Below are 8000 nucleotides of genomic sequence, written 5' to 3'. Positions count from 1 at the left end.
GTCCTTCTAGATGGTAGAGGTCGTGGGTTTGGGCGGCGCTGTCGAAGGAGCCTTGGTGAGTTGCTGCAGTGCATCTTGTAGATGGTACACACACTGCTGCTACTGTGCGTCGGTGGTGGAGGGAGTGAATGTTTCTGGATGGGGTGCCGATCAAGCGGGGCTGCTTTGTCCTGGATGGTGTCGAGCTTCTTGAGTGTTGTGGGAGCCGCAGTCATCCAGGCAAGTGGGGAGTATTCCATCACACTCCTGACTGGTGCCTTGTCGATGGTGGACAGGCTTTGGGGAGTCAGGAGGTGAGTTACTCTCCGCAGGATTCCCACCCTCTGACCTGCTCTTGTAGCCACAGTATTTATATGGCTGGGTCCAGTTCAGTTTCTGGTCAATGGTAACCCCCAGGATGTTGATAGTGGGGGATTCAGTGATGGTAATGTCATTGAATGTCAAGGGGTGATGGTTGGATTCTCTCTTGTTGGAGATGGTCATTGCCTGGCACTTGTGTGGCGCGAATGTTACTTTCCCGCTTGTCAGCCCAAGCCTGGATATTAGGTTATTATATTTATATGTTACCAGTCTTTTCTCAATTCCAGGGGACTCAGGTGGTCCTTTTGCTGTCAAGTTCAGAGAGCGATGGATCCAGGTAAAGAGGATGATATACACTCTCACTCACACTCACACTCTCACTCACACTCACACAAACATACACACTGACACACTCTCTCTCACACACACACACATTCACTCTTTCCCAAACACAAACTCAGACGCATACACACTCTCACTGACTCTCACACTCACAAACACACACACACACACACACACACATGCTCACAAACAAACACTCACCCATGCAGACACACACACGAAACCTACAGGAGTACAGACACACACACTCTCAAACACACATGCACGCACACACACGTGTGCACTCTCACACTGACACACGCACACACACACTTCCGCACACACAATCCCACACACACAATCCCACACACACACACACACACACTCACACACACCCATGCTCTCACACACTGTCACATGCATGCAGGCATACTCTCAAACACCCAGGTATACACACACACCCTCATTGTCAATCACACACACACACGCACTCACATTCACCCACCCTCACCAACACGTGCACACGTACACACACACACACACACTCTCTCTCACTCTTATACAGGCAGAATAACACAGGCATACAGACAAATGCACAGACACTCACAGTCACACAAGCGCACACTACACACACTCTCTCACACACACACACACAGTCACTCAATCACAAACACACTCACACACACTCACCCCTGCGCGCACATGCACACACATACAAACACGTGCACACACACGCACACTCACCAGGCAGACACACTCAGACACACAGAAGCCCACAGGCATACAGACACACACACATGCACACACAGTCACAAACAGACACTCTCAAACTCTCACTCAGAAACGCACACGCGTGCGTGCACACACACACACGCATTCACACACTCACACACATGCACACAGACACCCACACAGACACACAGGTACCCTCACACACACACACTCACATACACCACACACACTTTCAAACACACACACATACAGAAACTGTCTCACACAATCACATGCAGGCACGCACACTCTCAAACACACGCACACGTACACACTCACTCACACAGACAGGCAGATACAGACACAAACATGCATACAAACACTCTCTCACATACACCCACACAGACACACACATGTGCACACTCTCTCACACACACACACGCTCACGCACACACAAAAACGCACGCGCGCACAAACACACACATACATACACAGTGCAAGTGAACAGGAAGGGGTTTGGGTCCATTGGAATTGTGGACAGTGGGAGTGAACGGGAAGGGGTTTGGGTCCATTGGGATTGTGAACAGTGGGAGTGAACGGGAAGGGGTTTGGGTCCATTGGGATTGTGTACAGTGGGAGTGAACGGGAAGGGGTTTGGGTCCATTGGGTATGTGTACAGTGGGAGTGAACGGGAAGGGGTTTGGGTCCATTGGGATTGTGAACAGTGGGAGTGAACGGGAAGTGGTTTGGGTCCATTGGGATTGTGTACAGTGGGAGTGAACGGGAAGGGGTTTGGGTCCATTGGGATTGTGTACAGTGGGAGTGAACGGGAAGTGGCTTGGGTCCATTGGGATTGTGTACAATGGGAGTGAACGGGAAGGGGTTTGGGTCCATTGGGATTGTGTACAGTGGGAGTGAACGGGAAGTGGTTTGGGTCCATTGGGTTTGTGTACAGTGGGAGTGAACGGGAAGGGGTTTGGGTCCATTGGGATTGTGTACAGTGGGAGTGAATGGGAAGGGGTTTGGGTCCATTGGGTTTCTGTACAGTGGGAGTGAACGGGAAGGGGTTTGGGTCCATTGGGATTGTGAACAGTGTGAGTGAACGGGAAGGGGTTTGGGTCCATTGGGATTGTGTACAGTGGGAGTGAACGGGAAGGGGTTTGGGTCCATTGGGATTGTGTACAGGGGGAGTGAACGGGAAGGGGTTTGGGTCCATTGGGATTGTGTACAGTGGGAGTGAATGGGAAGTGGTTTGGGTCCATTGGGATTGTGTACAGTGGGAGTGAACGGGAAGGGGTTTGGGTCTATTGGGTTTGTGTACAGTGGGAGTGAACGGGAAGGGGTTTGGGTCCATTGGGATTGTGAACAGTGGGAGTGAACGGGAAGAGGTTTGGGTCCATTCGGATTGTGTACAGTGCGAGTGAACAGGAAGGGGTTTGGGTCCATTGGGATTGTGTACAGTGGGAGTGAACGGGAAGGGGTCTGGGTCCATTGGGATTGTGTACAGTGGGAGTGAACGGGAAGTGGTTTGGGTCTATTGGGATTGTGTACAGTGGGAGTGAACGGGAAGGGGTTTGGGTCCATTGGGAAAGTGTACAGTGGGAGTGAACGGGAAGTGGTTTGGGTCCATTGGGTTTGTGTACAGTGGGAGTGAACGGGAAGGGTTTTGGGTCCATTGGGATTGTGTACAGTGGGAGTGAACGGGAAGGGGTTTGGGTCCATTGGGTTTGTGTACAGTGGGAGTGAACGGGAAGGGGTTTGGGTCCATTGGGATTGTGAACAGTGGGAATGAACGGGAAGGGGTTTGGGTCCATTGGGATTGTGTACAGTGGGAGTGAACGGGAAGGGGTTTGGGTCCATTGGGATTGTGCACAGTGGGAGTGAACGGGAAGGGGTTTGGGTCCATTGGGATTGTGTACAGTGGGAGTGAACGGGAAGTGGTTTGGGTCCATTGGGATTGTGTACAGTGGGAGTGAACGGGAAGGGGTTTGGGTCCATTGGGATTGTGTACAGTGGGAGTGAACGGGAAGGGGTTTGGGTCCATTGGGATTGTGTACAGTGGGAGTGAACGGGAAGGGGTTTGGGTCCATTGGGATTGTGTACAGTGGGAGTGAACAGGAAGGGGTTTGGGTCCATTGGGATTGTGTACAGTGGGAGTGAACGGAAAGGGGTTTGGGTCCATTGGGTTTGTGTACAGTGGGAGTGAACAGGAAGGGGTTTGGGTCCATTGGGATTGTGTACAGTGGGAGTGAACGGGAAGGGGTTTGGGTCCATTGGGATTGTGTACAGTGGGAGTGAACAGGAAGGGGTTTGGGTCCATTGGGATTGTGTACAGTGGGAGTGAACGGGAAGGGGTTTGGGTCCATTGGGATTGTGTACAGTGGGAGTGAACGGGAAGTGGTTTGGGTCCATTGGGCTTGTGTACAGTGGGAGTGAACGGGAAGGGGTTTGGGTCCATTGGGATTGTGTACAGTGGGAGTGAACGGGAAGTGGTTTGGGTCCATTGGTTTTGTGTACAGTGGGAGTGAACGGGAAGGGGTTTGGGTCCATTGGGATTGTGTACAGTGGGAGTGAATGGGAAGGGTTTTGGGTCCATTGGGTTTGTGTACAGTGGGAGTGAACGGGAAGGGGTTTGGGTCCATTGGGATTGTGAACAGTGGGAATGAACGGGAAGGGGTTTGGGTCCATTGGGATTGTGTACAGTGGGAGTGAACGGGAAGCGGTTTGGGTCCATTGGGATTGTGTACAGTGGGAGTGAACGGGAAGGGGTTTGGGTCCATTGGGATTGTGTACAGTGGGAGTGAACGGGAAGGGGTTTGAGTCCATTGGGATTGTGTACAGTGGGAGTGAACGGGAAGGGGTTTGTGTCCATTTGTATTGTGTGCAGTGGGAGTGAACGGGAAGGGGTTTGGGTCCATTGGGTTTGTGTACAGTGGAGTGAACGGGAAGGGGTTTGGGTCCATTGGGACTGTGTACAGTGGGAGTGAACGGGAAGGGGTTTGAGTCCATTGGGATTGTGTACAGTGGGAGTGAACGGGAAGGGTTTTGGGTCCATTGGGATTGTGTACAGTGGGAGTGAACGGGAAGGGGTTTGGGTCCATTGGGATTGTGTACAGTGGGAGTGAACGGAAAGGGGTTTGGGTCCATTGGGTTTGTGTACAGTGGGAATGAACGGGAAGGGGTTTGGGTCCATTGGGATTGTGTACAGTTGGAGTGAACGGGAAGGGGTTTGGGTCCATTGGGATTGTGTACAGTGGGAGTGAACGGGAAGGGGTTTGGGTCCATTGCGATTCTGTACAGTGGGAGTGAAGGGGAAGGGGTTTGGGTCCATTGGGATTGTGTACAGTGGGAGTGAACGTGAAGGGGTTAGGGTCCATTGGGATTGTGCACAGTGGGAGTGAATGGGAAGGGGTTTGGATCCATTGGGATTGTGTACAGTGGGAGTGAACGGGAAGGGGTTTGGTTCCATTGGGATTGTGTACAGTGGGAGTGAACGGGAAGAGGTTTGGGTCCATTGGGATTGTGTACAGTGGGAGTGAACGGGAAGGGGTTTGGGTCCATTGGGATTGTGTACAGTGGGAGTGACCGGGAAGTGGTTTGGATCATTTGGGATTGTGTACAGTGGGAGTGAACGGGAAGGGGTTTTTATCCTGTTCCTTCCAATTGTTTGACAGATTGGGATCGTGAGTTCGGGATACGCCATCGCCTGTTCAGCTGATAACATGGGATACTACACGAACGTGGTCAGAATGATGGAGTGGGTCAGGGAAACAGTCACTGACCTCCAGTTCGATTAGAGTTTGATCCCTTGGTGTAAACATCGTTCATCATTGATCATCTGAGACCCTCAATAAAACGAAGCTTCAGGAAAGGACAGTACCCTCCCCCCTCTCTCAGGGAGATATCTGTACACTGACTGGTGTCTCTCAGTCCCCTCTCAGGGAGATATCTGTACACTGACTGGTGTCTCTCAGTCCCCTCTCAGGGAGATATCTGTACACTGACTGGTGTCTCTCAGTCCCCTCTCAGGGAGATATCTCTACACTGACTGGTGTCTCTCAGTCCCTCTCTCTCAGGGAGATATCTGTACACTGACTGGTGTCTCTCAGTCCCCTCTCTCTCAGGGAGATATCTGTACACTGACTGGTGTCTCTCACTCCCTCTCTCTCTCAGGGAGATATCTGTACACTGACTGGTGTCTCTCAGTCCCCTCTCTCTCAGGGAGATATCTGTACACTGACTGGTGTCTCTCATCCCCTCTCTCTCAGGGAGATATCTGTACACTGACTGATGTCTCTCAGTCCCCTCTCTCTTGGGGAGTTATCTGTAAACTGCAGAGTAGAATCAACCTAATATTGAATAAAGTTTAAATTCTGGCTTGGTGTGAATCTCTGAACTCGAATATGCAAGAGCGAGCACTCACACAGTGACACACAATCACAATCTCACATACACAAACACACCCAAACAGACACACACACACAGACAGACACACACAAAAACACACACCCACACTCTCTCTCACACACACACACACCCTCTCACACAAACACACTCTCACACACACACACACACACATACAGACACTCTCTCTTACGCACAGAAGCAAAATCACCCACACACTCTCATGCATTCGCAGAGACACACGCACACTCACACACAAACGCACACTCACACACACAGTCAGACGCACAGTCAGATTCACACGTGCACACACACAAATATACAATCAGACACGCACTCATACACACAGACACTTACACACACTCAAACACAAACGCACACTCAGACACACAGTCAGACTCACACTCGCACACTCAGCCATACAGTCAGACACGCACTCACACTTGCACACACACACAAGCTCACAAACTCTCACTTGCAGACATATTCACACTCAGTTACACACAGCCTCACACACCCACTCACATTCACACTCTCGAACGCAGTCACACACACATAGACTTGCACCCACAGAGAGACACAAGCGCTCACACACACACCCACTCTCTCAAACAGACACACACACAGACACACAGACACACACCGACACACACAGACACACACTCAATCATACACACACACGCACACACAGACACCCCCACACACACAGACACTCACACGCACACACAGACACTCACACACACACACATACACACACACGCACAGATACAAACAGACACACACGCACACAACACACAGACACACACGGACAAACACACACACACACACTCACACTGATACACACAGACTCACACAGCACCATGTGAGAGACTGAATCATTTTCCTGTACAGTCTGTGAGACCGGTACATGTGCAGGAAACATATGTCACCGTTGGGGTCAGTGTTTAGACGTTTCTGCTGGAGACTTTCACTGAGACAAAGCTCCTGGGGTCATCTTCCAGGTTCCTCAGCAGCGGGACAGGAGAAACCTCAACTCCATCTCCCCCTCCAACCTTCTCCATCTTCCCTCTCCCTCCTGTCCCCTCTCCCTCCCTCCTGTCCCCTCTACCTCCCTCCTGTCCCCTCCCTCTCCCTCCTGTCCCCTCTCCCTCCCTCCTGTCCCCTCCCCCTCCCTCCTGTCCCCTCCCCCTCCCTCCTGTCCCCTCTCCCTCCCTCCTGTCCTCTCTCCCTCCCTCCTGTCCCCTCTTCCTCCCTCCTGTCCCCTCCCCCTCCCTACTGTCTCCTCTCCCTCCCTCCTGTCCCCTCTCCCTCCCTCCTGTCCTCTCTCCCTCCCTCCTGTCCCCTCTTCCTCCCTCCTGTCCCCTCCCCCTCCCTACTGTCTCCTCTCCCTCCCTCCTGTCCCCTCTCCCTCCCTCCTGTCCCCTCTCCCTTCCTCCTGTCCCCTCCCCCTCCCTCCTGTCCCCTCTCCCTCCCTCCTGTCCCCTCTCCCTCCCTCCTGTCCCCTCTCCCTCCCTCCTGTCCCCTCTCCCTCCCTCCTGTCCCCTCCCCCTCCCTCCTGTCCCCTCCCCCTCCCTCCTGTCCCCTCCCCCTCCCTCCTGTCCCTCTCCCTCCCTCCTGTCCCCTCCCTCTCCCTCCCACCTGTCCCCTCCCTCTCCCTCCCTCCTGTCCCCTCTCCCTCCCTCCTGTCCCTCTCCCTCTCCCTCCCTCCTGTCCCCTCTCCCTCCATCCTGTCCCCTCCCCCTCCCTCCTGTCTCCTCTCCCTCCCTCCTGTCCCCTCTCCCTCCCTCCTGTCCCCTCTCCCTCCCTCCTGTCCCCTCTCCATCCCTCCTGTCCCCTCTCGCTCCCTCCTGTCCCCTCTCTCTCTCACACATACACACTCTCTCTCTCTCTCTGTCTCTCTCTCTCTCTCTCACACTCTCTCTCTATCTCTCACACTCTCTCTCTCTCTCCCTCTCTCTCACAGACACACACACACACACACACTCTCTCTCTCACACACACACACTCTCTCTCTCTATCTCTCTGTCTCTCTCTCTCACACTCTCTCTCTCTCTCTCACACACTCTCTCTCTCCCTCTCTCTCTCACACAGACACACACACACACACACTCTCCCTCTCTCTCTCCCTCTCTCTCTCTCTCTCTCCCCCATCTCTCTCTCTCTCACACATACACACTCCCTCTCTCTCTCCCTCTCTCTCTCTCTCTCCCTCTCTCTCTCCCTCTCTCTCTGTCTCTCCCTCTCTCTCACACACACACACTCTC

At 53.0% G+C, this 8000-nt stretch overlaps 1 long non-coding RNA gene across 1 annotated transcript; it reads left to right on the top strand.

Moving 5' to 3' along the window:
• Nucleotides 1-31: 31 nt before the first annotated feature.
• LOC144678626 (uncharacterized) lies at nucleotides 32-5188 on the top strand. The gene is made up of 2 exons (XR_013576147.1): nucleotides 32-637; nucleotides 5007-5188. It is a non-coding gene; the product is annotated as an uncharacterized LOC144678626 (long non-coding RNA).
• Nucleotides 5189-8000: the final 2812 nt, after the last annotated feature.

Source organism: Cetorhinus maximus, unplaced genomic scaffold (genome assembly GCF_964194155.1).
Source record: "Cetorhinus maximus unplaced genomic scaffold, sCetMax3.hap1.1 HAP1_SCAFFOLD_4963, whole genome shotgun sequence".
NCBI lineage: Eukaryota > Metazoa > Chordata > Chondrichthyes > Lamniformes > Cetorhinidae > Cetorhinus > Cetorhinus maximus.
The sequence above is the reverse complement of the archived record's forward strand: the minus strand, read 5'-3'. Positions and strand labels throughout refer to the sequence as shown.